Below are 15,669 nucleotides of genomic sequence, written 5' to 3'. Positions count from 1 at the left end.
TCTCACTGTCTCCTTCCCCTCCCCACCCTCCGCGGCAACAAACGGCTGTCTCCATCCCCTCCCTCCCCTCCGCGGCAACAAACGGCTGTCTCCTTCCCCTCCCTCCCCTCCGCGGCAACAAACCGCTGTCTCCTTCCCCTCCCTCCCCTCCGCGGCAACAAATGGCTGTCTCCTTCCCCTCCCTCCCCAACAACAACCCGCTGTCTCCTTCCTCTCCCTCCCCTCCACAACAACAAACCGCTTTCTCCTCCCCCCCCCCCCCCCGCTCAGTGGCACGAACGGCTTTCTCTCCGCCCCCCCCCACTCCAGCTCAGCGGCACGAACGGCTTTCTCTCCCCCCCCCACATACACTAGTTCCCCCCTTATCTATTCTGCTAGTTACCACCTCAAAAAATGGTAACAGATTTGTCAAACATGATTTCAGTTTTATAAATCCATATTGACTCTGCCCAATCCTGTTATTATTTTAATAGTGCCCTGTTACCACATCCTTATAATAGATTCTAGCATTTTCCTGGTGTCAGGCTAACTGGTCTGTGGTTCCTTGTTTTCTCTCTCCCTCCTTTCTTAAATAGTGGGGTTATATTTGGTACCTTCCAACCCGCATGAAGGGAGAGAGAGCGAATGAGTGAGAGGAAGATTGACACGGAGGGGAGAGAGAGCTGGACAGAGTGAGATCAAACAGACAGTAAGACAGAGTGAGACTTAAATCCAAAAGGGGGAGTGGGAGAGACAGAATGAGGCAGAGAAAGAGAGGAAAGGAAGAGAAGGTAATGGCCGGGATGGCAAGGGAGAAGAGAATGGGGCAGAGAGAAGAGAGAGGAGCGAAAGAGGCGGATAGAGGTAGACTGAGAGCATAGCAGAAAGAGGGACAGAGAAGAGAAAGGTGGAAAGAGTGAGAGACAGTGAGACAGAGAGAAATGAGAGGTAGAGATCTTATTGAATGGCGGAGCAGGCTCGAGGGCCAAATGGCCTACTCCTGCTCCTATTTCTTATGTTCTTAACAGAGCAAATGTGAATGTGAGAGAGAGAGAGAGAGAGAGAGAGAGAGAGAGAGAGAGAGAGAGAGAGAACAAGGTGGGGGGAGAGAGAGAAATTGAGAAAGAAACAGATGGAGATATGAGAGTGCTCTTCGGCTGCTCCTCCCAAACCAGTGACCTCTACCATCTAGAAGGACAAGGGCAGCAAGCACATGGGAACACCACCACCAGCACGTTCCCCTCCAAGTCACACACCATCCTGATATGTAAGAATATCACCGTTCCTTCGTCGCTGGGTCAAAATCCTGGCACTCCCGCCCTCATCATCATCATCATAGGCAGTCCCTTGAATCGAGGATGACTTGCTTCCATATCAAAAAGTTCACAGGTGTTTCAATGAAGGACCTAAAATTCCAGGTCTCGTACTACATGTTGAAGGGTGGAAGATGCCTGTGCGTGGATTTTTTTTAAACGTGTGGTGACCGTTGCACACCAGCCACCACACGGGCTTGACAGAGCTAGGTCTTGGTCCAGTGGCAAGGATTAACCAAAACGACTGGAGACCAGCTCTGCTGCACGGACCTAATGCGCACACATACCGCAGTGTGGACGGCATGTGCTGCCCCTGGGCCTTCGCCTCTTCTGGGCCCCAAACTCACCCCTCTCCTGGGTCCCGATCATATCCCTCTACAATCTCTCGCCGCTCCTTCGCCCTGACCTCGCCGCTCCATCACACGGACTGCAGCGGTTCAAGAAGGTGGCTCATGACCATCTTCTCAAGGGCAATTAGAGATGGGTAATAAATGCTGGCCTTGCCAGCGAAGCCCACATCCCATGAACAAATTTTTTTTTAAAGTCACCTTCTCTTTTCAAGAGGAAGAGACCCAGCCTGTTCATCGTTTCCTAATAGGCATAACCTCGCATTTCTGGTGTCATAATTGTAAATCTAATTTCCACCCTCGCCAATGCCTCTATATCCTTTTTATAATATAGAGATCACAATTGTACACAGTACTCCAAATATGGTCTAACCAAGGTTCGATACAAGTTCAGCATAACTGAGCTACTTTTCAATTCAATCCCCCTGGAAATAAACCCGAGTGCTTGGTTTGCTCTTTTTAACGGCCTTATTAACCTACGTCGCTACTTTTGGTGATTTTTGCATTTGTATTCAGAGATCACTTTGCTCTTCTGCCCCATTTAGATTCTGGTTTTCCAACTAATATGTGACCTCCTTATTTCTGTTACCAAAATGCAATACCTCACATTTATCAGTGTTTGTGAATGTATGTGGAAGTATCATGAAAGGGTTAATAAAATGGTTCTAGGAATCAATAAGAAAATAAGAACAGACAGACTTGGTTTCCCGTGAGAAAGTAGTGGACAAAGTAGCTTGTGTGACCATCACTGATAAACAAGGGTTTATGGCCATGACTTGATAAGGTGCACATTTGCTTCGCGTGATTAAGCCAAGCTATCCTAACACGTAGGAGGTTTTGGTGTCCCTGAGCAATTCTGCTTGTTGCAATTCCGCTCGTAAAAGCATAAAGTGTTCTAAAGATAAACAGGCTGTCAATTCATGAAGCCCTAGTAACACACTGTGATTGATAAAGCGGGCCATACCTCCTCTAGTTTGTAAGAATAAAAAGGATGCGTTTGAGAGGATAGGCAGACCTTTTGTCTGCCTGCCCCGGAATCTGTAGACTCTGTGCTGGCAGTTTGGTAACAGGTCCGAAGCTGCTTCAATAGACGTAAAGATTGAAGGTATCTGACTCGATTATTGTCGAATGCAGCTGACCACCCGAACTAAGACTTAACATGTTGAAATTCATTATATGCCAATTCTGCAAATATATTAATGTAATAAGACATGTAGTACAGTAGGGATTAGATGCAGAGTAAAGCTCCCTCCACACTGACCCTTCAAACACTCCCAGGGCATTTACAACACGGGTTAGCGACAGAGTAATGCTCCCTCTGCACTGTCCCATCAAACATTCCCAGGTCATATATAGCACGGGCAAGGTACAGAGTTAAGTTCACTCTCCATATATAGAGTAAAGCTCCCTCTATACTCCCCATTAAACACTCCCAGGCCAACTACAGCCTGGTTTAGATACGGAGTAAATCTCCTTCTACACCCTCCCAGGGCAGTTTCCGCAGGGCTCAGTACTTGGTCTCTTGCTTTTTGTGATATATATATATAATCAATGATTTGGACTTGAATGTTGGAGGTATGATTAAGAAGTTTGCAGATGATACAAAAATTGGCCCTGTGCTTGATAATGAAGAAGCGGTAGACTGCAGGAAGGTATCAATGGACTGGTCAGGTGAGCAGAACAGTGCCAAATGTAACTCAATGCGGAGAAGTGTGAGGTAATGAATTTGGGGAGGGCTATCAAGGAAATCGAACACACAATAAATGGTAGGACACTGAGAAGTGCAGAGGGACAAAGGGACCTTGGAGTGCATGACCACAGATTCCAGAAGATAGCAGGACAGGTAGATAAGGTGGTTAAGAAGGCATACGGGATACTTGCCTTTCTTAGCCGAGGCACAGAATAGAAGATTAGGGAGGTTATGCTTGAACTGTATAAAAAAACTACTTAGGCCACAGTTAGAATATTGCATGCAGTTCTGGTCACCACAGTACAGGAAAGATGTGACTGCCCCAGAGAGGATAGAGGAAATTTACGAGGATGTTGCCTGGACTGGAGAATTTTAGCTATGAGGAAAGATTGGATAGGCTGGGGTTGTTTTCTTTGGAACAGAGGAAGCTTAGGAGACCTAATTGAGGTGTATAAAATTATGAGAGGCCTAGATAGAGCAGATAGGAAGGACCTATTTCCCTCAGCAGAGGGTTGAATAACCAGGGGGCATAGATTTAAAGTAAGTGGTAGGAGGTTTAGTGGGGATTTGAGGAGAAATATTTTCACCAAGGTTGGTGGGGGTCTAAAACTCACTGCCTGAAAGAGTGGTAGAGGCAGAAACCCTCATAGCATTTAAAAAGCACTTGGATATGCACTTGAAATGCCGTAACCTACAAGGCTACGATCCAAGAGCTGGAAAGTGGGATCAGGCTGGAAAGCTCTTTGTCAGCAAGCACGGACATGATGGGCTGAATGGCCTCCTTCTGTGCTGTAAATTTCTATGATTCTCTGATCGCAAGGCTAGGAGAGGCGCTCTTGAAGGTATGGGGAGCTCGGACTTGTCCGTGGGAGTAACAGACGGCAAGAGAACTCAAATAATCCCGAGCAATGCGGTGTTAGTTGTGGCTCAGTGGTAGTCTCTGAGTCAGTAGGTTGTGGGTTCAAGTCCACCCCCAGAGCATGGAGCATAAAATCAAAGCCGACATTCCAATGCAGTGCAGAGGGAGCGCTGCACTGTCGGGGGTGCCATCTTTCACATGAGGCCCCATAACAGCATAAGAAATAGGAGCAGGAGTAGGCCATTTGGCTCCTCGAATCTGCTCCATCATTCAATAAGATCATGGCTGATCTGATCTGATCTTGCCTTCAACTCCACTTCCCTGCCCACTCCTCATAACCCTCGACTCCCTTATCGTTCAAAAATCTGTCTATCTCCACCTTAAATATATTTAATGACCCAGCTTCTACAGCTCTCTGAGGTAGCGAATTCCAAAGATTCACAACCCTCAGAAGAAATTGCTCCTGATTTCCCTTTTAAATGAGCGACCCCTTATTCTGAAACTATGCCCCCTAGTGTTAGATTCCTCCACAGGGGGAAACATCCTCTCTGCGTCTATCCTGTCAAGCCCCCTCAGAATCTTATACGTTTCAATAAGATCACCTCTCATTCTTCTAAACTCCAATGAATACAGGCCCAACCTGCTCAACCTTTCTTCATGACAACCCTTTCATCTCAGGAATCAACCTCGTGAAGCTCCTCTGAACTGCCCCCAATGCAAGTATATCCCTCCTTAAATAAGGAGACCAAAACTGTACGCAGTACTCCAGGTGTGGTCTTACCAACAGTGGAGTTGTAGCAGGACATCCCTACTTTTATACTCCATCCCCCTTGCAATAAAGGCCAACATTCCATTTGCCTTCTTAATTACGCTGTACCTGCATGCTAACTTTTTGTGCATCATGTACAAGGACCCCTCTGTATTGCAGCATTTTCTAATCTCTCCCCATTTAAATAATAATTAGTTTTTTTATTTTTCCTACCAAAGTGGATAACCTCACATTTTCCCACATTATACTCCATCTGCCAAACTTTTGCCCACTCACTGAGCTGATCTATGTCCCTTTGTAGATTATTTGCGTCTTCCTCACAACTTGCTTTCCCACTTATCTTTGTATCATCAGCATGTTTAGCTACATTCACTTCATCCAAGTCATTAATATAGATTGTAAATAGTTGAGGCCCCAGCACTGATCACTGTGGCACCCCACTTGTTACAGTTTGCCAGCCTGAAAATGACCCATTTATCCCTACTCTCTGTTTTCTGTTTGTTAGCCAATCCTCTATCCATGCTAATATATTACCCCCAATCCCGTGAGCTTTTATCTTGTGCAGTGATCTTTTATGTGGCACCTTATTGAATGCCTTCTGGAAATCCAAATACACGACATCTACTGGTTCCCCTTTATCCACCCTGTTCATTACATCCTCAAAGAACTCCATCAAATTTGTCAAACATGATTTCCCTTTCATAAAACCATGCTGACTCTGTTTGACTGCATTATGATTTTCTAAATAATGACTCCAGCATTTTCCCAATGACATGTTAGTCTAACTGGTCTACAGTTTCCGGCTTTCTGTCTCCCTCCATTCTTAAATAGGGGAATTACATTTGCTATTTTCCAATCTGCTGAGACCTCTCCAGAATCCAGGGATTTTTGGTAGATTACAACCAATGTGGCCACCATCTCTGCAGCCATTTCTTTTAAGACCCTAGGATGCAGGCTATTAGGACCAGGGGACTTGTCCACCTTTAGTCCCATTAGTTTGCCTAGTACCTTTTCTCCCTAGCAATAGTGATTGTTTTAAGTTCTCCCCTCCCAATAGCCCCTTGATTATCAATTATTGAGATGCTTTCAGTGTCTTTTACAGCGAAGACCGATACAAAATATTTATTTAAATTCTCTGCCATTTCCTTGTTTCCCATTATTAATTCCCCAGTCTCATCTTCTAAGGGACCAATTTAGCTACTCTCTTCCTTTTTACATACCTGTAGAAGCTCTTACTGTCTGTTTTTATATTTCTTGCTAGTTTACTCTTAATCTATTCACTTTTTATTTCGTTGTCCTTTGCTATTTTCTAAAAAGTTCCCAATCTTCTGGCCTTTCATTAATCTTCGCAACATTGTATGCCTTTGTTTTCAATTTGATACCACCCATTACTTCTTAGTTAGCCATGGATGGTTCATCCTTCTTAGAGTCTTTCTTTCTCATTGGAATATATCTTTGCTGAGTTATGAAATATCTCCTTAAATGTCTGCCACTCCTTATCTACTGTCTTACCCTTCCTTTGTAATTGCCTTTATTTTTCAGGGCACTATTTTGAGACCCAAGTTTCTCACCCTCAAACCGAATTTGGAATTCTACCATACTATGATCACTCTTCCCAAGAGGATCCTTTACTATGAGATCATGAATTAATCCCAATCGCATTACACATTACCAATTCTAAAATAGTCTGCTCCCTGGTTGGTTCAACAGCGCATTGTTCTAAGAAAACATCCCGAATACACTCTATGAACTCTTCCTCAAGGCTACCTAATCTTTATATTGATATATCCAATCAATATAAAGATTTAAATCGTCTACGCTTATTGCAGTACCTTTCTTATAAGCCTCCATTATTTCTTGATTTATATGCTGTCCTGATAGGCTACTCCTACCAGTGACTTCTTTCCCTTATTATTTCTTATCTCCACCCAAACTGATTCTACATCTTGATCTTCTGAGAATCAGAACCATCTGACCTCTCAAGTGGGCGTAAAAGATTCCATGACGTTATTTCGAAGAAATCTCTCTGGTGTCCTGGCTAACATTTATTCCTCAACCAACATCACTAAAACAGAGGCCGTGAAAGGCACTTTATAAATACAAAGGAGAAAAGGAACAGTCGATAACAGGATATTAATTAGTCTCCTCTTGGAGAAATCAAGGAATCGACTCACTGTCTGTCGGAAACAAAGCTGATTTATTTGATCGTTGTTTGACAGAGGGTGCAAAAAAGATTTACAAGAATGATTCCAGGGATGAGGGACTTCAGTTACATGGATAGACTGGTGAAGCTGGGGTTGTTCTTCTTAGAACAAAGAAGGTTGAGAGGAGATTTGATAGAGGTGCTCTAAAATCATGAGGGGTCTGGACAGAGTGGAGAGAAAATATTCCCATTGGTGGAAGGGTCGAGAACCAGAGGACCCAGATTCAAGGTGATTGGCAAAAGAACCAAAGGCGACATGAGAAAAAACTTTGTTTTAAGCAGCGAGTGGTTAGGATCTGGAATGCACTGCCTGAAAGGGTGGTGGAGGCAGATTCAATCGTGGCTTTCAAAAAGGGCATTGGATAAGTACCTGAAATAAAACATTTCCAGGGCCACGGGGAAAGGGCGGGGAGTGGGACTTGCAGAGAGCCGGCACGGGCTCGACGGTCCGAAAGGCCTCCTTCTGTGCTGTAACCATTCTATGATTCTATGATATCCAGAAAATTAAACTCCAGCCCAGTTGCAGGGATTAATTACACCAGCAGCAACAAACTCCAACTGTCCGAGTGAACAGGGTTCAGTCCTGGATGTGATTAACGGCAACAATAAAAGCAGAATCCAACCTCTGCAGTCACTTGTGAACTCGCTGGTGTGACTGAAGATTGGATAAACGAGTGAAGCCCTTCCCATACTCGGAGCAGATGAATGGCCTCTCCCCAGTGTGAATGCGTTGGTGTGTCAGCAGGTTGGATGAAAGAGTGAAGCCCTTCCCACACTCGGAGCAGATGAATGGCCTCTCTCCTGTGTGAGCTCGCTGGTGACTCAGATGATGAGATGATTTAGCAAACCGTTTCCCACATACGGGACAGACGAACGGTCTCTCCCCAGAGTGAACTCGCTTGTGTTCAATGAGGTGTGAAAATGCAGTGAATTTCTTCCCACACACGGGACAGGTACACGGCCTCGCCCCAGTATGAACACGCTGGTGTCTCACCAGGCTGGATGAACAAGTGAATCCTTTCTCACACACGGAGCAGGTGAACGGTCTCTCCCCAGTGTGAATTCGCTGGTGTGCCAGCAGGCTGGATGAATAAGTGAATCCCTTCCCACACAGTGCAGGTGAATGGCCTCTCCCCAGTGTGAACTCGCTGGTGTTCAGTGAGGTTGGATGTACGAGTCAATCCCTTCCCACACCCGGGGCAGGTGAATGGCCTCTCCCCGGTGTGACTGCGTCGATGAGTTTCCAGCGCAGAGGGGCAATTAAATCCCTTCCCACAGTCCCCACATTTCCACGGTTTCTCCATGGTGCGGGTGTCCTTGTGTCTCTCCAGTTTGGACGATCAGTTGAAGCCTCGTCCACACACAGAACACATGTACGGTTTATCCCCGCTGTGAATGGTGTGATGTTTTTTCAGGCTGTGTAACTGGTTGAAGCTCTTTCCACAGTCAGTGCACTGGAACACTCTCACTTGGGTGTGTGTGTCTCGGTGCTTTACCAGTCACACTGATGTTTGAAATCTTTTCCCACAGACAGAGCAGACAAACGTTTCTCTTTTCACATTCAAAGGCCGATGATATTCAAGTGAATCGAGTGACTCTGTCAGACCTTGATATAATTGCTTTGAGTTTCCCAGTCTGTAAATCATCCTCTTCTAATATCCTGCAAAAGGTGTTTACGAAAGTCAGCACTGGAAGTGCAGGATAGAAATTGAGGACAGACAATCCTACTTTTTATGGAACATTCTTTCGTTTCTTGTTCCCCAAAGCTGTAAATTCCCGTCCCACACACTCTCCCTCCACCCTGTGCTGAAATCCAAACTCATCACACCACCTCCTTCATTTCTTTCTTCCATCTGCAGTTTTCTCACTCCCTCTTCTCTGGTTGGGTTCAGGTCTACAGCCTGTCTGTGCAGACTGAGAATAAATGAGGAAATGATTTTCTCTCCAGGTCACTGGGACCCTAAAGCCCCGCCCGCCCTCTGCTCCTGTACCAAGATGGCCACACAGGTGCCCTGATCCTGTCCAAGAATTCGGCTAGTTACCCCGAGCGGTCGGGTCCATCACCGCGGGTCAAACATGGGTTCTGCCAGCTCATATTCGGGGTCTGAGGCCTATACCAGGTGTTTATGAAGCTGCCCAGCCCATCCAGGGGTCCAATTCCTCCGCTGAGCCCACAAGCTCCTACTGACTCGCGGAACGTCTCTTCCGCCTCAGACCACCTCCACCACTGGCACGGTGCCTGCTCAGAGCACAGTCCGGTCCCGTGTCTGGGCTCCTGGTGTCATTGATAGAGCGCTTTACGCCTGCGTGGGGTATTCTGGTTACAGAAGTAAACGTCGCAACATTTGGTAGTGAAATGTATTGATTCAGGACAGACAGCAGGGATTATTGCAGGAAATAACACAGTGCAGTGAGAAAGGAAATGCAGTGGGTATTGTGTAGATGGATTGTCAAAAGGTGTTTGATAAGGTGCCGGACAGGAGGCTTGTTGATCAAATTAAGGCTCATGGTATTAAAGGGAGTGGGGCCACGTGGAGAGGAAGTTGGGTAAAGGGCAGAAAACAGAGAGTAGTGGTTAATGGATGTTCTTCAGACTGGAGGGATGTAAACAGTGGTGTCCCCAGGGTCAGTGTTGGGACCATTGCTCTTAATATAGAGACAGGATCTGGGCTAGGGAATAAGCACATAAGAATTAGAAGCAGGAGTAGGCCCTTTGGCCCCTCGAGCCTGCTCCACCATTCAATAAGATCATATTGATTCATCAATTGATCCACCACTACGAAAAACAATAAGAATAAAACCGGACGGACCACCCGGCATCGACCTCCGCACCAGCTACGGACCCGACAACAGCACACCCAGCCCAGTCTTTCTCATCAACATCTGGGGACTTGTGCCAAAATTGGAAGAGATGTCCCAGACTAGTCAAGCAACAGCCTGACATAGTCATACTCACAGAATCATACCTTTCAGCCAATGTCCCAGACTCCTCCATCACCATCCCTGGGTATGTCCTGTCCCACCGGTGGCGGTACAGTAGTATACAGTCGGGAGGGTGTGGCTCTGGGAGTCCTCAACATTGACTCCGGACCCGATGAAGTCTCGTGGCTTCAGGTCAAGCATGGACAAGGAAACCTCCTGCTGATGACCACCTACCGCCCTCCCTCAGCTGATGAATCAGTACTCCTCCATGTTGAACACCACTTGGAAGAAGCACTGAGAGTAGCAAGGTGCACAGAATGTACTCTGGGTGGGGGACTTCAATGTCCATCAAGACTGGCTCGGTAGCACCACTACTGACCGAGCTGGCCGAGTGCTGAAGGACATAGCTGCGAGACTGGGCATGCAGCAGGTGCTGAGAGAACCAATACGAAGGGAAAACCCTACTTGCGCCCATCCCTTCGGAAAGGGGACGAGAGTGGGAGCAGCGGTAAGCCTACAAAGGACATGAGTCAGCCGAGCAGCGGGACTTCGGAAAGGGCGAGAGAGCGGGAGCAGCGGTAAGCCTACAAAGGGCGTGAGTCAGCCGAGCAGACAGCCGAAACAGCACCAAGTGACCTGGGAGGAGAAGAAGTAAAAAGATTCAAAATGTGACATCACAGAAAAGCAGGCAAGTGATTGGTTGGTCAGTTTTTCTCTCTTTTCTTGGGCATTGGTTTAAATTACGAGCTGGGATTAAAAATCTAGACTTTCAAAACGTGAAAACTTAATTAATTGAATACATTCGAGATGGCAGGGCAGCAATGTGTTACTGCTGCTGCATGTGGGAGCTGGTTGACCCCATTGAGGTCCACGGCGACCACATCTGCAGCAAGTGTTGGCTGCTCGAGGAACTTCAGCTCCACATTGATGAGCTGGAGTCCGAGCTGCAGACACTGCGACACATCAGGGAGGGGGAGAGTTACCTGAACGCTGTGTTCCAGGAGGCAGTCACACCCCTTAGATTCATCAATTCAAATTTGGTCCGTGGTTAGGGACAGGATGGTGTGACTACGAGCGAGGCAGCTGTGGGGACCCAGGAGGTAGTGATGGAGGAGCCTCAGTCCTTGCAATTGTCCAACAGGTACGAGATTTTTGCTCCCTGTTTGGACGAGGGCAGGGACTGCAGGGAGGATGAGCAAACTGACCACAGCGCCGTGGTACAGGAGGCCATTCAAGTGTGGGGGGGGGGGGGGGGAGAGTAAAAAGAAATGTTGTAGTGTTAGGAAACAGTATAGTTTCAGAGATAGATACTGTTCTCTGCAGCTGAGAGCGTGAGTCCCGAAGGCTGTGATGCCTGCGCGGTGCCAAGGTTAAGGACATCTCCTCTGGGTTGAAGAGGGATTGGAGTTGGAGGGGGAAGATCCAGTTGTCGTGGTCCACGTAGGTACCAATGACATAGGCAGAACAAGAAAGGAGTTCTGCTGAGGATTTTGAGCAGTTAGGGTCTAAATTAAAAAGCAGAACCACAAAGGCAATAATCTCTGGATTATTACCCGAGCCACAAGCAAATATATTTTGGTGAGAAGGAAAGACTTTAAGCGACGAGGGAACTATCTGCGGTTAATGAAGGAAGTAAAGGATGGGATCAAATTGAAAACAATGGCATACAAAGTGGCCAAGGTTAGTGGGAGGCCAGAGCATTGGCAAATGTTTTTAAAAACAGCAAATGATGACTTAAGAAATAATAAAGAGAGGGAAGATAGATTATGAGAGTAAACTAGCAAGCAATATAAAAAGAGCTTCTACAGGTATGTAAAAAGGATAGGGTAGCTATAGTAAACATTGGTCCTTAGAGGATGAGACTGGGGAATTAATAATAGGGAACAGGGAAATGGCAGAGACTTTGAACAAATATTTTGTATCAGTCTTCACGGTAGAAGACACTAAAATCACCCCAATAATAGATAATCAAGGGGCTATAGCGAGGGAGGAACTTAAAGCAATCACTCAAGAAAAAGTGCTCAGTAAAATAATGGGATGAAAGGTGGAAAAGTCCCCTGGACCTGATGGCTTGCAACCTCAGGTCTTAATACACAGTAAAGCTCCCTCTACACTGTCCTATCAAATACTCCCAGGGCCGGCACAGCACAGGTTAGATGCAAAGTAAAAATCCCTCTACACTGGCCAACAAACATTCCAAGGGCAAGTAAAGCAGGGGTTAGGCAGAGGGTAAAGCTTCCTCTATACTTCCCTATCAAACAATGGCAGGGCAGGTACAGCACGGGTTAGATGCAGAACAAATCTCCCTCTAAACTGCCTCATCAAACATTCCTAGGGCAGGTACAGCGCGGATTAGATATAGCGGAAAGCTCCCACTACACTGTCCCATTAAACACTCACAAGGCAGGTACAGCAATGGGTTAGGCAGAGAGTCAAGCTTCCTCTACACTGTCCCATCAAACACTCCCAGGGCAGGTACAGCACAGATTAGATACAGAGCAAATCTCTCTCTCCACTGTCCCATCAAAACCTCAAAGGATGGATACAGAACATAAGAAGTAGGAGCAGGAGTAGGCCATTTGGCTCCTCGAGCCTGCTCCGCCATTCAATAAGATCATGGCTGATCTGATCCTGGCCTCAACTCCACTTCCCCTCCCGCTCTCCATAACCCTTGACTCCCTTATCATTCAAAAATGTCTCTATCCCCACCTTAAGTACATTCAATGACCGAGCCTCCACAGCTCTCTGAGGTAGAGAATTCCAAAGATCACGACACTCAGATAAGAAATTCCTCCTCATTTCAGTTTTAAACAGGTGACCTCTTATTCTGAAACTATGCCCCCTAGTTCTACATTCCCCCAAGAGGGGAAACATCCTCTCTGCATCTACAATGTCAAGCCCCCTTAAAATGTTATACATTTCAATTAGATCACCTCTAAGTCTTCTAAACTCCAATGTGTATAGGCCCAACCTGCTTTACCTTCCTTCATATGACAATCCCTTCATCTCAGTAATCAACCCCTTGTGAACCTCTCTGAACTGCCTCCAGTGCAAGTATACCCCTCCTTAAATACGGAGACCAAAACTGTACGCAGTTCTCCAGGTGTGGTCTTACCAACGACCTGTCCAGTTATAGAAGGACTTTTTTACTTTTATGCTCCATCCCCCTTGCATTAAAGAACAACATTCCATTTGCGTTCCTAATTACTTGCTGTACCTGCATGCTAACTTTTTGTGTTTAATAAACAAGGACCCCCAGATCCCTCTGTACCACCGCATTTTGTAATCTCTCCCCATTTAAATAATAATTTGCTTTTTTATTTTTCCTACCAAAGTGGATAACCACATTTTCCCACATTATACTCCATCTGCCAATTTTTTGCCCACTCACTTAGCCCCTCTATATCACTTTGTAGATTCTTTGTGTCCTTCTCACAACTTCCTAGGTTAGCACAGGTTCAGTACATGGCAAATCTCTGTCTACATTAGCCCATCAAACACGCCCAGGACAGGTACAGCATGGATTAGATACATTGTAAAGTTGCCTCTACACTGTCACATCAAATTCTCTCAGGGCAGCTACAGCACGGGTTAGGTACCGATTAAAGCTCCCTCTAATTGTCCCATCAAACACTGCCAGAGAAGGTGCAGCACGGGTTAGATACAGAGTAAAGCTCCCTCTGCACTGTCCCAAAAACAATGCCAGGGCAGGGACAGTACAGGTCAGGTACAGAGTAAAGCTCCCTCTACACTGTCCCATCAAACAATGCCAAGGCAGGTATAGCCCGTGTTAGATACAGAATAAACCTCTATCTACACTGTCCCATCAAACACTCGCAGGGCATGTATAGCATGGGTCAGATACAGAGTATATTTCCCTCAATATTGTCCCATCAAACACTCCCAGGATAGATACAGCACAGATTATATACAGCCTAAAGCTCCCTCTACACTGTCCCATCAAACACAACTAGGGCAGGTAGAGTACGGGTTAGATACAGAGGAAAGCTTCCCTTACACCAACCCATCAAAGCTCACAGGGCAGGTAGAGCATGGGTTAGATAGAGCAAAGCTCCCTCTGCAGTGTCCCATCAATCACTCACAAGGCAGGTACAGCACGGGTTATGCAGAGAGTAAAGTTCTCTCTGCACTGTCCCATCAGACACTACCAGGGCAGGTACAGCACTGATTAGATACAGCGTAAAGCTCTCTGTACACTGTCCTGTCAAAAACTCCCGGGGCATGTACAGCATGGGTTAGATGCAGAGTAATACTCTCTCTACACTGTCCCATCAAACATTCCCAGGGCAGATACAGCATGGGTTAGATACAGAGCAAATCTCCCTCTACACTGTCCCATCAAACACTCCAAGGGCAGGTATGGAACATAAGAAATAGGAGTAGAGTAGGCCATTTGGCCCCTCGAGCCTGCTCCGCCATTCAATAAGATCGTTGCTGATCAGATCCTGGCCTTAACTCCAATTCCCTGCCCACGCCCCATAATCCGCGACTACCTTATCTTTCAAAAATCTGTCTATCCCCACCTTAAATACATTCAATGACCCAGCCCCCACAGCTCTCTGAGGTATTGAATTCCAAAGATTCACAACCCTCAGAGAAGAAATCCCTCCTCATTTCCCTTTTAAATGAGCGACCCCTTATTCTGAAACTATGCCCCCTGGTGTTAGATTCCCCCACGTGGGGAAACATCCTCTCTGTATCTACCCTGTCAAGCCCCCTCACAATCTTATACGTTTCAATAAGATCACCTCTACGTTTTCTAAACTCCAATGAGTACAGGCCCAACCTGCTCAACCTTTCTCATTATGACAACCCCTTCATCTCAGCAATCAACCTCGTGAACCTTCTCTGAACTGCCTCCAGTGCAAGTACATCCTTCCTGAAATAAGGAGACCAAAACTGTACGCAGTACTCCAGTTGTGGTCTTACCAACACCATGTACAGTTGGAGCAGGACTTCCCTACTTTTATACTCCATCCCCCTTGCAATAAAGGCCAACATTCTATTTGCCTTCCTAATTAATTGCAGTAACTGCATGCTGAATGTTTGTGTTTCATGTACAAGGACCCCCAGATCCCTCTGTACCACCGCATTTTGTAATCTCTCACAATTTAAATAATAATTTGCTTTTTTATTACTCCTACTAACATGGATACCCTCACATTTTCCCACATTATACTCCATCTGCCAAAGCTTTGCCCACTCACTTAGCCTATCTATATTCGTTTGTAGATTCTTTGCGTCCTCCTCACAACTTGCTAGGTTAGCACAGGTTAGATACACAGTAAACCTCTCTCTACATTATTCCATCAAACACTCCCAGTGCAGGGACAACACGGGTTAGGTGCAGAGTAAAGCTCCCTCTGCACTGTCCCAAAAACACTTCCAGAGCAGGTACAGCACGGGTTAGATAGAGAGCAAAGCTCCCTCTGCACTGTTCCAGCAGACACACACAGTGCAGGTACAGTACTGGTTAGATATACAGCAAAGCTCCCTCTACACTGTCCATTCAAACACTCGCAGGGCAGGTACAGCACGGGTTAGATACAGAGTAAAGCTCCCTCTA

This window comes from Pristiophorus japonicus, unplaced genomic scaffold (assembly GCF_044704955.1).
Source record: "Pristiophorus japonicus isolate sPriJap1 unplaced genomic scaffold, sPriJap1.hap1 HAP1_SCAFFOLD_637, whole genome shotgun sequence".
Lineage (NCBI taxonomy): Eukaryota > Metazoa > Chordata > Chondrichthyes > Pristiophoridae > Pristiophorus > Pristiophorus japonicus.
This window is presented reverse-complemented; position numbering follows the sequence as displayed.